Source organism: Salmo salar, chromosome ssa19, assembly GCF_905237065.1.
Source record: "Salmo salar chromosome ssa19, Ssal_v3.1, whole genome shotgun sequence".
In the NCBI taxonomy this organism is placed as follows: domain Eukaryota; kingdom Metazoa; phylum Chordata; class Actinopteri; order Salmoniformes; family Salmonidae; genus Salmo; species Salmo salar.
Genome location: NC_059460.1, coordinates 38,614,703 through 38,630,472, shown reverse-complemented (window position 1 = coordinate 38,630,472; position 15,770 = coordinate 38,614,703). Strand labels below are relative to the sequence as shown.

Below are 15,770 nucleotides of genomic sequence, written 5' to 3'. Positions count from 1 at the left end.
GTCTGCCACATGTTTTGGACAAACTGATTGGCAGTTCACTAATGTCCCCTTCATTTCTGCGTACAATTACAGTGCCTTCATAAAGTATTCATACCGTGTGACTTATTATACACTTTTGTGTTACAGCCTGAATTCAAAATGGATGAAATCAATTTAAAAGAAATTCACCCATCTATACACATTCCCCATAATGACAAAATAAAACGTTTTTAAAAATGTTAAAACATTTGTTGGAAATGAAAAAAAATGAAAATCTAAATTTACATAAGTATTCACACACAAGTCAATACATGTTAGAATTACACCTTCGGCAGCAATTACAGCTGTGAGTCTTTCTGGTGAGTCTTTTAAGAGATTTGCACAGCTGGATTCTACAAAATGTGTACTTTATTCTTTAAAAAAATTCACGTTGGTTTTTGATCATATTAACCATTTTTCAATTCTTGCCAATCGACAGATAATTGTATGTGTGAGGTACATGGCCGAGATGAGGTAGTCATTAAAAAAATAATGTTAAACACTATTATTGAACACAGAGTGTTCAACTTATTATGTCCATACAACTTATTATGTGACTTGTTAAGCAAATGTTTACTCCTGAACTTATTTAGGCTAAGTGATTGAATATGTATTGACTCTATAGACATTTCAGCTTTTCATTTCTTATTACATTTTCTATAATATCTAAAAATATAATTCCACTTTGACATTATGGTGCATTGTAGGCCAGTGACACAACATCTACATTTAAATCAGTTTTAAATTCAGGCTGTAACAACAAAATGTGGATTAAGTTAAGGGTATGGGGTGTGAACACTTTCTGAAGGCACTCGATGTACACTACTAGTCAAAAGTTTGGACACATCTACTCATTCAAGGGTTTGTCTTTATTTTTACTTTTTTCTACATTGTAGAAAAATAGTGAAGACATCAAAACTATGAAATAACACATGTGGAATCATGTAGTAACCAAAAAAGGGTTAATCAAATCAAAATATATATTTGAGATTCTTCAAAGTAGCCACCCCTTTGACTTGATGACAGCTTTGCACACTCTTGGCATTCTCTCAACCAGCTTCATGAGGTAGTCACCTGGAATGCATTTCAATTAACAGGTGTGCCTTGTTAATTTGTGGACTTTCTTTCCTTCTTAATGCATTTGAGCCAATCAGTTGTGTTGTGACAAGGTAGGGGTGGAATACAGAAGATGGCCCTATTTGGTAAAAGACCAAGTCCATATTATGGCAAGAACAGCTCAAATAAGCACATATAAACGACAGATCATCATTACTTTAAGACATGAAGGTCAGTCAATCCGGAAAATGTCAAGAACTTTGGAAGTTTCTTCAAGTGCAGTCGCAAAATCCATCAAGCGCTATGATGAAACTGGCTCTCATGAGAACCGCAGCAGGAAAGGAAGACCCAGAGTTACCTCTGCTGCAGAGGATAAGTTCATTAGTTAACAGCCTCAGAAATTGCAGCCCAAATAAATGCTTCACAAAGTTCAAGTAAAAGACACATATCAACATCAACTGTACAGAGGAGACTGCGTGAATCAGGCTTTCATGGTCGAATTACTGCAAAGAAACCACTACTAAAGGACACCAATAAGAATAAGAGACTTGCCTGGGCAAAGAAACAAGAGCAATAGGCATTTGTTTGTTTTTCAACAAGACAATGACCCAACACACCTCCAGGCTGTGTAAAGGCTATTTGATCAAGGAGGAGAGTGATGGAGTGCTGCATCAGATGACCTTGCCTCCACAAGCACCCAACCTTTTGGGGCGGTAGCGTAGCCTAGTGGTTAGAGTGTTGGACTAGCAACCGAAAGGTTGGAAGTTCAAATCCCTAAGCTGACAAGGTACGAATCTGTCATTCTTCCCCTGAACAAGGCAGTTAACCCACTGCCTAGGCTGTTATTGAAAGTAAGAATTTGTTCTTAACTGACTTGCCTAGTTTAATGAAAGTTTTAAAAAATATGAAAAACTTAACCCAATTGAGATGGTTTGGGACCACAGAGTGAAGGAAAAGCAGCCAACAAGTGCTCAGCATATGTGGGAATAACAGTATTGTGATGAACATCAACTCCATACAAGCTCCTGCACTTAACTATCACCAGGTGCTGATTCATCTATTTTGACATGATGAATTCCACTTGAACTGCAGTGAACAGAGCATAGGAGCATGTCATCAAGTCAAAGGGGTGGCTACTTTGAAGAATCTCAAATATATATTTGATTTGATTAACCCTTTTTTGGTTACTACATGATTCCATATGTGTTATTTCATAGTTTTGATGTCTTCACTATTTTTCTACAATGTAGAAAAAAGTAAAAATAAAGAGAAACCCTTGAATGAGTAGATGTGTCCAAACTTTTGACTAGTAGTGTACATCGCGTGCCTTCAGAAAGTGTTCACACCCCTTACCCTTAACTTAATCCACATTTTGGACGAACATGTTGAAGTTCATCACAATACTGTTATTCCCACATATGCTGAGCACTTGTTGGCTGCTTTTCATTCACTCTGTTGTCCCAAACCATCTCAATTGGGTTGAGTTTTTAATATTTTTTTTTACCTTTTATTTAACTAGGCAAGTCAGTTAAGAACAAATTCTTACTTTCAATAACAGCCTAGGCAGTGGGTTAACTGCCTTGTTCAGGGGAAGAATGACAGATTTGTACCTTGTCAGCTTAGGAATTCGAACTTGCAACCTTTCGGTTGCTAGTCCAACTAGCTCTTACCACTAGGCTACATGCCAATTCATTAATAACAGAACAAAATACACACAGAGATTTTCTTTTACCAGAGCAACATACAGTTAATCTTAAAATAGCTAGGTGGGACTACATGCAAGTATATTTTGTGTTAATTCACGAAAGGTATTTTATTTTATAGGTCTTTCCCAATGATTGAACGTTTCAGACAGGAGGGGAGGATGGGGGAAGGATTGTGGTATTGAGCACCAAGTAGGGCTGGGCGATATGGCCTAAAAATCATACGTTGTTCTTATGTTTTCTCTAAATAAGCTATGTTGTACAATTTAAATACACTGCATTTGAGCCTCTCGAGTGGCGCAGCGGTCTAAGGGTGTCACTACAGACCCGGGTTCGATTCCGGGCTGTATCACAACTGTCCGTGATCGTGAGTCCCATACGGCCGACGCACAATTGGCCCAGCGTTGTCGGGGTTAGGGGAGGGTTTGGCCGGGGCGGGCTTTACTTGGCTCATCGCGCTCTAGCGACTCCTTGTGGCAGAACGGGCATCTGCAGGCTGACCTCGGTCACCAGGTGTTTCCTCCAATACATTGGTGAGGCTATGCTTCCGGGTTAAGCGGGCGGGTGTTAAGAAGCGCGGTTTGGCGGGTCATGTTTCGGACAACGCATGACTCGACCTTCGACTTCTCCCGCGCCCGTTGGGGAGTTGCAACGATGAGACCAGATCGAAATACACACACATTGCATTTGAAATGGTCAGCAATAATCTAATGAATAGATATCTGGTTAAATACTGGTCTATGGTGATGGGTGGGATTAAAGAGCTTATGTTTGGTAAAGTATTATTGTTATGTGACTGCTTTAAATAAAAGTACCATGTGTGTAAAACGTATATATATGTAGCAGAAAAGCTGTAAAAAAACAAGTAAAGGTATTTGTCCTCAGAGGGTTAATAAAAATAGAAAATAAAAAATAAATAAATAAAAACTAGACAATTACACAACCGGTCAAAAGTTTTAGAACAACTACTGATTCAAAGGTTTTCTTTATTTTTTACAATTTTCTACATTGTAGAATAATAGTGAAGACATCAAAACTATGAATTAAACACATATGGAATCATGTAGTAATCAAAAAAGTGATAAACAAATCAAAATATATTTTATATTTGAGATTCTTCAAATAGCAATCCTTTGCTTTGATGACACTTTGCACACTCTTGGCATTCTCTCAACCAGCTTCACCTGGAATGCTTTTCCAACAGTCTTGAAGGAGTTCCCACATATGCTGAGCACTTGTTGGCTGCTTTTCCTTCACTCTGCGGTGACTTTGGTTGAGGTCGGGGGATTCCCCCGAATTGAGATGGTTTGGGATGAGTCGGACAGCAGAGAGAAGAAAAAGCAGCCAACAATTGCTCAGCATATGTGGGAACTCCTTCAAGATTGTTGGAAAAGCATTGGTCAGGGAGGTGACCAACACCAAGAACTTCAGAGTTCCACTGTGGAGATGGGAGAACCTTTCAGGACAACCATCTCTGCAGCACTCCACCAATCAGGCCTTTATGGTAGAGTAGCCAGACGAAAGACGCTCCTCAGTAAAAGGCACATGACAACCAGCTTGGAGTTTGCCAAAAGGCATCTAAAGGACTCTCAGACCATGAGAAACAAGATTCTCTGGTCTGATGAAACCAAGATTGAACTCTTTGGCCTGGATGCCAAGCGTCACGTCTGGAAGAAACCTGTCACCATCCCTACGGTGAAGTATGGTGGTGGCAGCATCATATTGTGGGGATGTTTTTCAGTGGCAGGGACTGGGAGACTAGTCAGGATGGAGGGCAAGATGTACATAGAAAAGTACAGAGAGACCCTTGACAAAAACCTGCTCCAGAGCGCTCAGGACCTCAGACACTGGGCAAAGGTTCACTTTCCAACAGGACAATGACCATAAGCATACAGCCATGATAACACAGGAGTGGCTTTGGGACAAGTCTCTGAATGTTCTTAAGTGGCCTAGCCAGAGCCCGGACTTGAACGCGAACAAGCATTTCTGGAGAGACCTGAAAATAGCTGTGCAGCAACGCTCCCCATCCAACCTGACAGAGCTTTAGAGGATCTGCAGAGAAGAATGGGAGAAACTCCCCAAATACAGGTGTGCTATGCTTGTAGCATCATACCCAAGAAGACTCAAGGCTGTAATCGCTGCCAAAGGTGCTTCAACAAAGTACTGAGTAAAGGGTCTGAAGACTTATGTAAATGTTATTTCAGTTTTTAATTTTTTAATACATTTTCAAAAATATCTAAAAACCTGTTTTCTCTTTGTCATTATGGGGTATTGTGTGTAGATTGATGAGGGGGGGAAAAGCCATTGAATCCATTTTAGAATAAGGCTGTAACGTAACAAAATATGGGAAAAGTCAAGGGGTGTGAATACTGTCTGAATGGACTGTATGGGATGATCAGATGATGATATTTTGTCCTTTCACACCGAGGTGATTATGGAGGGGGGGGATTGTGAGTAATTATTGGGTTATATTTGAACAGTCTCATTCGCAATGGATGTAAAAAAAATATATAAAAAAAATACAGACTTCATTGACTTGTGATGTGAAGAAAAACTACTGAGAAGGTCAGGTTACTAGTCCTGGTCAAAGTGAGTTAAAACAATCAGAAATCGAACATCCCCAAAATGGACACTCTCCTACATTTGCGTGCAGCAGTTATGCTACTTCTGAGTGCTCAGGCACGACGCTCCCTGAACATTAACAGGAAACCAGAACCATGCTCATTGATCACATGGAGAACTTCACAACAAAACACAATGATGGTTATGAAATAAACCAAAAACTTGTTTCTCACAAGTGTAGCAGGCTGTGAACTCAACAAACAACGTTTCCACTCCAAGAATGAGAAACGGTAAGTGAATGTAGGCCTAATTAGTAATACAATGCATTAACAGAAATGTATGTAACCAAATGACGGGGATTAAAAGTACAATTACTACTGGTGACATATGTCATGGGGAATTGATCAAAATAAACAATCAAAGGGAAAACAATTCACACAATGAAAGCAGGCGTTCTGGAGAGCAGAGAGCAGGCGTTCTGGAGAGCAGAGAGCAGGCGTTCTGGAGAGCAGAGAGCAGGCGTTCTGGAGAGCAGAGAGCAGGCGTTCTGGGGAGCAGAGAGCAGGCGTTCTGGAGAGCAGAGAGCAGGCGTTCTGGAGAGCAGAGACCACGCGTTCTGGAGAGCAGAGAGCAGGCGTTCTGGAGAGCAGAGAGCAGGCGTTCTGGAGAGCAGAGACCACGCGTTCTGGAGAGCAGAGAGCAGGCGTTCTGGAGAGCAGAGAGCAGGCGTTCTGGAGAGCAGAGAGCACGCGTTCTGTAGAGCAGAGAGCAGGCGTTCTGGAGAGCAGAGAGCAGGCGTTCTGGAGAGCAGAGAGCAGGCGTTCTGGAGAGCAGAGAGCAGGCGTTCTGGAGAGCAGAGAGCAGGCGTTCTGGAGAGCAGAGAGCACGCGTTCTGGAGAGCAGAGAGCACGCGTTCTGGAGAGCAGAGAGCAGGCGTTCTGGAGAGCAGAGAGCAGGCGTTCTGGAGAGCAGAGAGCAGGCGTTCTGGAGAGCAGAGAGCACGCGTTCTGGAGAGCAGAGAGCACGCGTTCTGGAGAGCAGAGAGGACGCGTTCTGGAGAGCAGAGAGCACGCGTTCTGGAGAGCAGAGAGCAGGCGTTCTGGAGAGCAGAGAGCACGTGTTCTGGAGAGAGAGGCGCCTATAAGCCATCTTCGCCACACACCCTTACCCTTCTTCTAGTCTGAACATTTAAAAGATACTCTTCACAAATACTTTAGATGCTTTTCACTGGCAGCCGCAACTCAACAGTCAGCTAGGTCTTTTGCCACGCACGCTGCCTACGAAAGACTTCCATCATATGCCACTTCTCTCCTGCCCTACCGGTTTTTTCCTATCAACTTTCTTTCGTTGTCCAGAAGCCAAATCCACAATCTTAGTCATATTAGCAACGCATCATAGGAATCCCCTTTCCCTTTTAAACAAGGTAGAACAGCTGAATTGTTGTGAACACACCCTTCTGTTCATTCCAACCGTTTGAACAGCACACCCAGCCTTTTGTTCGGCTGTTGAAATCAATTGGCCTAGCTTATCTCAGAATGAGCACGAGTTGCCAATTCCTTTATGTAAAATTGTGTTTTATACTCATTGCACAATTTATAAAAAGAAAGACTAGACAGCTAGTATAACAGTCTGGTTACAATGCTGCTAGTGGTACGTTGTTTTATAAAACACAGACTAGACAGCTAGTATAACAGTCTGGTTACAATGCTGCTAGTGGTACGTTGTATTATATAACACAGACTAGACAGCTAGTATAACAGTCTGGTTACAATGCTGCTAGTGGTACGTTGTATTATAAAACACAGACTAGACAGCTAGTATAACAGTCTGGTTACAATGCTGCTAGTGGTACGTTGTATTATAAAACACAGACTAGACAGCTAGTATAACAGTCTGGTTACAATGCTGCTAGTGGTACGTTGTTTTATAAAACACAGACTAGACAGCTAGTATAACAGTCTGGTTACAATGCTGCTAGTGGTACGTTGTTTTATAAAACACAGACTAGACAGCTAGTATAACAGTCTGGTTACAATGCTGCTAGTGGTACGTTGTTTTATAAAACACAGACTAGACAGCTAGTATAACAGTCTGGTTACAATGCTGCTAGTGGTACGTTGTTTTATAAAACACAGACTAGACAGCTAGTATAACAGTCTGGTTACAATGCTGCTAGTGGTACGTTGTATTATAAAACACAGACTAGACAGCTAGTATAACAGTCTGGTTACAATGCTGCTAGTGGTACGTTGTTTTATAAAACACAGACTAGACAGCTAGTATAACAGTCTGGCTACAATGCTGCTAGTGGTACGTTGTTTTATAAAACACAGACTAGACAGCTAGTATAACAGTCTGGTTACAATGCTGCTAGTGGTACGTTGTTTTATAAAACACAGACTAGACAGCTAGTATAACAGTCTGGTTACAATGCTGCTAGTGGTACGTTGTTTTATAAAACACAGACTAGACAGCTAGTATAACAGTCTGGTTACAATGCTGCTAGTGGTACGTTGTTTTATAAAACACAGACTAGACAGCTAGTATAACAGTCTGGTTACAATGCTGCTAGTGGTACGTTGTTTTATAAAACACAGACTAGACAGCTAGTATAACAGTCTGGTTACAATGCTGCTAGTGGTACGTTGTTTTATAAAACACAGACTAGACAGCTAGTATAACAGTCTGGTTACAATGCTGCTAGTGGTACGTTGTTTTATAAAACACAGAATAGACAGCTAGTATAACAGTCTGGTTACAATGCTGCTAGTGGTACGTTGTTTTATAAAACACAGACTAGACAGCTAGTATAACAGTCTGGTTACAATGCTGCTAGTGGTACGTTGTTTTATAAAACACAGACTAGACAGCTAGTATAACAGTCTGGTTACAATGCTGCTAGTGGTACGTTGTTTTATAAAACACAGACTAGACAGCTAGTATAACAGTCTGGTTACAATGCTGCTAGTGGTACGTTGTATTATAAAACACAGACTAGACAGCTAGTATAACAGTCTGGTTACAATGCTGCTAGTGGTACGTTGTTTTATAAAACACAGACTAGACAGCTAGTATAACAGTCTGGTTACAATGCTGCTAGTGGTACGTTGTTTTATAAAACACAGACTAGACAGCTAGTATAACAGTCTGGTTACAATGCTGCTAGTGGTACGTTGTATTATATAACACAGACTAGACAGCTAGTATAACAGTCTGGTTACAATGCTGCTAGTGGTACGTTGTTTTATAAAACACAGACTAGACAGCTAGTATAACAGTCTGGTTACAATGCTGCTAGTGGTACGTTGTATTATAAAACACAGACTAGACAGCTAGTATAACAGTCTGGTTACAATGCTGCTAGTGGTACGTTGTTTTATAAAACACAGACTAGACAGCTAGTATAACAGTCTGGTTACAATGCTGCTAGTGGTACGTTGTATTATAAAACACAGACTAGACAGCTAGTATAACAGTCTGGTTACAATGCTGCTAGTGGTACGTTGTATTATAAAACACAGACTAGACAGCTAGTATAACAGTCTGGTTACAATGCTGCTAGTGGTACGTTGTTTTATAAAACACAGACTAGACAGCTAGTATAACAGTCTGGTTACAATGCTGCTAGTGGTACGTTGTATTATAAAACACAGACTAGACAGCTAGTATAACAGTCTGGTTACAATGCTGCTAGTGGTACGTTGTATTATAAAACACAGACTAGACAGCTAGTATAACAGTCTGGTTACAATGCTGCTAGTGGTACGTTGTTTTATAAAACACAGAATAGACAGCTAGTATAACAGTCTGGTTACAATGCTGCTAGTGGTACGTTGTTTTATAAAACACAGACTAGACAGCTAGTATAACAGTCTGGTTACAATGCTGCTAGTGGTACGTTGTATTATAAAACACAGACTAGACAGCTAGTATAACAGTCTGGTTACAATGCTGCTAGTGGTACGTTGTTTTATAAAACACAGACTAGACAGCTAGTATAACAGTCTGGTTACAATGCTGCTAGTGGTACGTTGTTTTATAAAACACAGACTAGACAGCTAGTATAACAGTCTGGTTACAATGCTGCTAGTGGTACGTTGTTTTATAAAACACAGACTAGACAGCTAGTATAACAGTCTGGTTACAATGCTGCTAGTGGTACGTTGTTTTATAAAACACAGACTAGACAGCTAGTATAACAGTCTGGTTACAATGCTGCTAGTGGTACGTTGTTTTATAAAACACAGACTAGACAGCTAGTATAACAGTCTGGTTACAATGCTGCTACTGGTACGTTGTTTTATAAAACACAGACTAGACAGCTAGTAAACGCTTTTTTGTCGTTGTTTTGACTGGCAGGGGGGAGGGCCTTGGTGTATGTGTGTAAGTGGGAAGCTGCGCACAGCCCACAGTCCTTAGGCACGGCCTGCGGTCGTTACTTACGGCCTACAAGCGGACAAACACGAACATTTTTAATTAAAAACTCAATTCTTGCGATATTTGGAATATCACGCAAAAAAACATATATTCAAATGAATTCTATATATCGCCCAGCCCTAGCATCAAGCGGTGTGTATATCAACATAATAACTGATTGAACGTATCAGACAGAAAGACTGTGGTATTGAACATCACGTGGTGTGTATATCAACATAATAACTGATTGAACGTATCAGACAGAAAGACTGTGGTATTGAACATCACGTGGTGTGTTTATCAACATAATGCATCGAAGGAGCACTGCACCCTCTTCATTCCCTTTATGGCTCATTCCTATCCAGCGCCTTCCATCAGGCTCTGCGTCAAATAACGTTGAATTCATACACTTCCTCAACCACACAGGCTCAAAGCCCAGGTCCAGTCAAGAGGCACGTGGAGGACATCAATATAATCTGATTGACTGGCTGGCTGTCTCATCGGCATCTGTTCTCTTTTGAAGCTAGAACGTTTACTCAGCCAGGCCTGTATACTAATCTGTATTCCACCTACGGCTCCTTCAGTTCTTTTGAACGGTCTGGGAAAGGAGAGCGAGATAGTGGAGTCATTTCTCAGCACAAGCCCTGAGTCCCTTCAGTTTCCTCAATCAAGTGGCAATTATGTCACTACACACATTTATCGGATTAAACCGGGGTCAGCCATGTAAAATGGATCTCTGCCTCCCAACCAAGTCATCATCACTTGTCCACTAGATTCTAGAATGTCAAGTATTCCAAGTCATCATCACTTGTCCACTAGATTCTAGAATGTCAAGTAATCCAAGTCATCATCACTTGTCCACTAGATTCTAGAATGCCAAGTAATCCAAGTCATCATCACTTGTCTAATAGATTCTAGAATGTCAAGTAATCCAAGTCATCATCACTTGTCCACTAGATTCTAGAATGCCAAGTAATCCAAGTCATCATCACTTGTCTAATAGATTCTAGAATGTCAAGTATTCCAAGTCATCATCACTTGTCCACTAGATTCTAGAATGTCAAGTAATCCAAGTCATCATCACTTGTCCACTAGATTCTAGAATGTCAAGTATTCCAAGTCATCATTCCTCATCCATTAGATCTAGAACACCAAGCAACTATTCCACCTTCGCAACACAATCCACGATGTCCCAGTCCCAAGCTTGACGACCAGTGTTGTGTAAAGTCACCAACACCCCTGGGGATAACCTGGTCCCAGATCTGTTTGTTCGGTCTTGCCAACTCCTATGGTCAGCACAAACAGATCTGGGACAAGGCTACTCCTGGGAAACTGTAGCAGGGGGATTTTCAAACCTTTTATAGGTAACTGACTATCACAGCTTATTGTGAAATAGACATTAATTACTTAGTCCACTACTTTGTGTTTACTACACACATTTCTTCACAATGCATTTCCTGTGTATTACACAATTTTCTTTCTTCATAACGCATTCATGTACATTGCACAAATTACAATTTGTTGTGGCTAACATTAGCTAGCTAGGTTAACTGGGTGGTTAACTTTAGCTAGGCTAGGGGTTAAAGTAAAGTAATATGGTAGTTAAAAAGTAATAAGTTGTTGCTAATTAGCTCAAATGCGAAAGTTAGTCCATGACGTGATTTGAAAATGCAACGTTAGAGTTGTGTTAAAAAGTTTTTGGTTTTTCCATTTATGTTTTGAGGTTGGACTTTTAGCACGTATAGCACGTTAGCATGTACGGCGCACCGATTGGTGTCATCTCGTTAGTCAGTATATGTTTCACCTGTGCTGGCTTGTCCATCTCGTTAGTCGGAAGGTATTTCACCTGTGCTGGCCTAAGTGATATTTAAGAGTGTCTGGCCCAGTGCTCTAGTTGTATTGAGAGATGTGGAGGGTCAACACCTTACGTTGGCGCTCCTCTATTTGATTTCTAGAAAAACATTCCTTTGTCTGATCTTCCCTGTTTCCATTTTGTTCAAGTTTTTGGTTTGCTTCCTGTCTTGAAGTTTGGGGTGGGTTGTTCTTTACTTTACTTCTTCTTGGGCAAATTTAGTGGGTCTCATGGTGGGTGTCTTTTAGGTTCCAGTTGTTGTTGCTAGTCAACTTTCAGTGGACACCCCCATGAGTGTCTATCAGAACCCCTCCTAAAACCCCACCTGATTCATTTAGTTTGTTGTCAGTTCCCCCTTCTGTTTGAGTGACATTTTATATTTTGCTGGGGAACGTAACGTTTGATTGACAGTCGCAATAGGGTTAGCTAACATGCTAGCTAAGTAGTTAAAGGTTAGGGTTAGTTAACATGCTAGCTCAGTAGTTAAGGTTAGCTAACATGCTAGTTCAGTAGTTAAGTATTGAGTTGTTGCTAATTAGCGAAAATTCTAAAGTTGTTCATGACGTGATTCGAACACACAGCAATGGTTCTCTGTAGAAGACAGATGGCTTTGGGATGGTTTGGGTGGACTGGAGGAAGTCACAGGATTGCTATAGGGGAAGCGGATGGACATCTGTGGATTAGGCGAAGGAGGGGTTGAGGTCAGGTCAGATCCCCTGAAGGGAGAAATTATTGTTTATTACCCTCTCCTGTCGAACTATAAGACGTAAGGATTGGAGATAAGGAGGGGTGCCTAAATTGGAGAATATATATAATTGTGGTGGTGGAAACATGTTTTTGTCTGAATAAAGCTGTGTCGGCCCTTTGGGAAAGATTAAACTTGGTTAAGCTTCTCTAGTGTCCGTGAGTTATTTACTAAAAAAAATTAGAACCTAACAACAGTAAATCTGTGACACTGGGTTGGTTGTAATTGAACGAGCGTGACTGCAGTAGCTACGTCTTCAAAGTTTTAAACAGAGTTAATAATTTCTCTCTCTAACAGTGTGTGCGTGGTGATGAGACCCTCTAAAAAAAATATATATATAATATATATATATATATATATATATAAAAAGTCTGATACGTCATAGAAGACATCACAATAGTACTGTACTCAAAAACATACACGCATAATTGTACTACTATAACCCCTGGAGAAAAAAATTAAAAACACCCAGGCAATGTCTATGGCTACAGTTTATCATTCTCTATTTTTACAGGTACTGTACGTTTCGAAACATTTTACAGGTATAGATATGTCACCTACAGTTGGTTTTACCTCTTACGTTTTTGTTAATGATCATGTGAAAACTAAAAAGCAGTAAAAGGCACACACATTGATACCTTGTGAGACACCAATTTGCACCCTATTCCCTATCTAGTGCACTACTTATGACCAGGGCCCTATGGGTTGACCAGAGATCTATATCAGTGCACTATATAGGGAATAAGGGTGCCATTTGGGATGCAAAAGTTCAGCTCAAAAAACACCCAACCCAAACGAAGACACCTGTTTCAGATTAAGACGTGGTGAGAAAAAAAGGGCTATAGTTCACAACAATCAGTCAGGTCTGTTAAAACCTGTTGGGGATAGGGGGCAGTATTTGCACGGCCGGATAAAAAACGTACCCGATTTAATCTGGTTACTACTCCTGCCCAGTAACTAGAATATGCATATAATTAGTAGATTTGGATAGAAAACACTCTAAAGTTTCTAAAACTGTTTGAATGGTGTCTGTGAGTATAACAGAACTCATATGGCAGGCCAAAACCTGAGAAGATTCCATGCAGGAAGTGGAAATCTGATTTGTGGAATCACCTTCAACACTTTGCCTATGAAACACACCGTGAGTTAGGATTCATTTAGCACTTCCTAAGGCTTCCACTAGATGTCAACAGTCTTTACAAAGTGGTTTGAGTCTTCTCCTGTAAAAACTGACCGAACGAGAAGGCTGTAAACTAGGTCACAGGCGGATGGCCATGTCTACTATGATGCGCATGCGTGTGGGGACCCTTTCTTTCCGAAACGTTTTATAAGACAATGCAATTGTCCGCCTTGAATATTATTGACGTTCTGATTGAAAAAGGCCCTAAAGACTTATGCTATACAACGTTTGACATGTTTGAACGAACGTAAATATTTTTTTTTTGCTCTTTCGTGGCGACAAGTCCCGCGCGTTTCGGTACATTTTGAGTAGCCTACAGAATGCGCTAACAAGAAGGAGCTATTGGGACATAAATTATAAACTTTTTCTAACAAAACTACATTTGTTGTGGACCTGGGATTCCTAGAAGTGCCTTCTGATGAAGATAATCAAAGGTAAGTGAATATTCACAATAGTATATTTGATTTTAGATGGTTCCAAGATGGCGCTAACCTGTATCGCCTAGCCTATTTTTCTGAGCATAGTACCTCGTTTATTGCAAAGTGTGATTTCCCAGTAAAGTTATTTTGAAATCTGGCAATGCGGTTGCATTCACGAGATGTTAATCTATAATTCTTTGAATGACAATATTATAATTTACCAATTTTTTCGAATAGTAATTTTGTAAATTGTAGCGCTGATTCACCGGCAGCATTTGAGGGAAAATATTTTCTGAATTTCACCGCCACTGTAAAATGCTGTTTTTGGATATACATATGAACTTGATAGAACCAAAAATGCATGTATTGTCTAACATAATGTCCTAGGAGTGTCATCTGATGAAGATTGTCAAAGGTTAGTGCATCATTTTAGCTGGTTTTCTGCTTTTGGTGACGCCTGTCTTTGCATTGAAAATAGCTGTGTGTAATGTTTTGTCAATGTACTGTCCTAACATAATCTAACTTTATGCTTTCGCAGTAAAGCCTTTTTTAAATCGGCCCACTTGGTTAGATTAAGGAGATGTTTATCTTTCAAAGGGTGTAAGATAGTTGATTATTTGAGAAATGTAAATTATTCGATTTATTCTGTTTTGAATTTCGCGCATTGTATCTTGTCAAGCAATCCCGTTAACGGGATCCGAACGGGAAGGGGTATCCCCAACAGGTTTTAACACTGAAAACACTCTGCAACTCCTCTCAAAACTAACTCAAGTCAGTATCTACACTTTACCCTGAACCTTAACGCTTTGACATTTGCATATGTGATTGGGCCTAGGTAGGTATAATCAGTGTAGTGGTGGATCTGTAGGGTCTGGATAAGTTTAAACACTGAATCATTCAACAGACACTACTATACCCCATAGAGCAGAGGTTCTCAAACTTTTTAGGGCCAGGGAGCCCCTTTTGCAATAGGAAATTCATCAGGGAACACAACTAGAGTGAGATAGAAAGTGTACAAGGGACTTTATTTTAACAAACCTGACGCAAATGGTAAATCTAAGCGCAAATGGTTAGCGCTATAAAATATTTTTTTGCTATTTTCACTGTTACAATTATCAGCCCTCTTGGCTGGTGAAATGGCTGGGTTTTAATGAATAAACAAGTTGTGGGTGTGTCGAGGCTTGGCCCCTCACCGGCCAATCAGAATGTGCTCCATAGTAAAATGTGGTTGCTTCAGGATGTGTATTTACAGTCTTTTATGTATTGCCTTGGAATAAAGTCCAATTCCAATGTTAGACCATTATAGTTTGTGAAATGGCTTACAGGAACAAAATAACAAAAATGTAGACCCATCCCATTTTTGCTAAATAGGTTAACTTGAACCCATTTGCAATCCACATTGTTTTAAGTTATTGCATGGTTTCAATAGCATTCTGGCAGGGCTTTCTGAAGGATCGTACCAATACGCAGCGTGATCGTAGTTCCACATCTTTTATTGAATCGTGAAACCGAATGCCATATACAATAAACTTGAAAAATACAAAAACAATAAAGCTGTGACGCAGAGCAGGAAAACACACTACTCACAAATTAACAACCCACAGCATACAATAAGAAACCCCCCCTACCTAAATACTATCTCCAATCAGAGGCAACAAGAAACAGCTGCCTCCAATTGGAGATCAACCCCAAACAACACCCGACATAGAAACAGAAAACCTAGAACCCACAACATAGAAATAACAACACAGACTGTCACGCCCTGACCCATCTATTATAGAAAATTACCTCTTACACTGGTCAGGACGTGACACATTCA

At 40.4% G+C, this 15,770-nt stretch overlaps 1 protein-coding gene across 3 annotated transcripts in view; it reads right to left on the bottom strand.

The window, feature by feature from the left end:
* sptlc3 (serine palmitoyltransferase, long chain base subunit 3) overlaps nucleotides 1-15,770 on the bottom strand; it is an 88,885-nt gene that overhangs the window by 50,002 nt on the left and 23,113 nt on the right. The window lies entirely within an intron of this gene.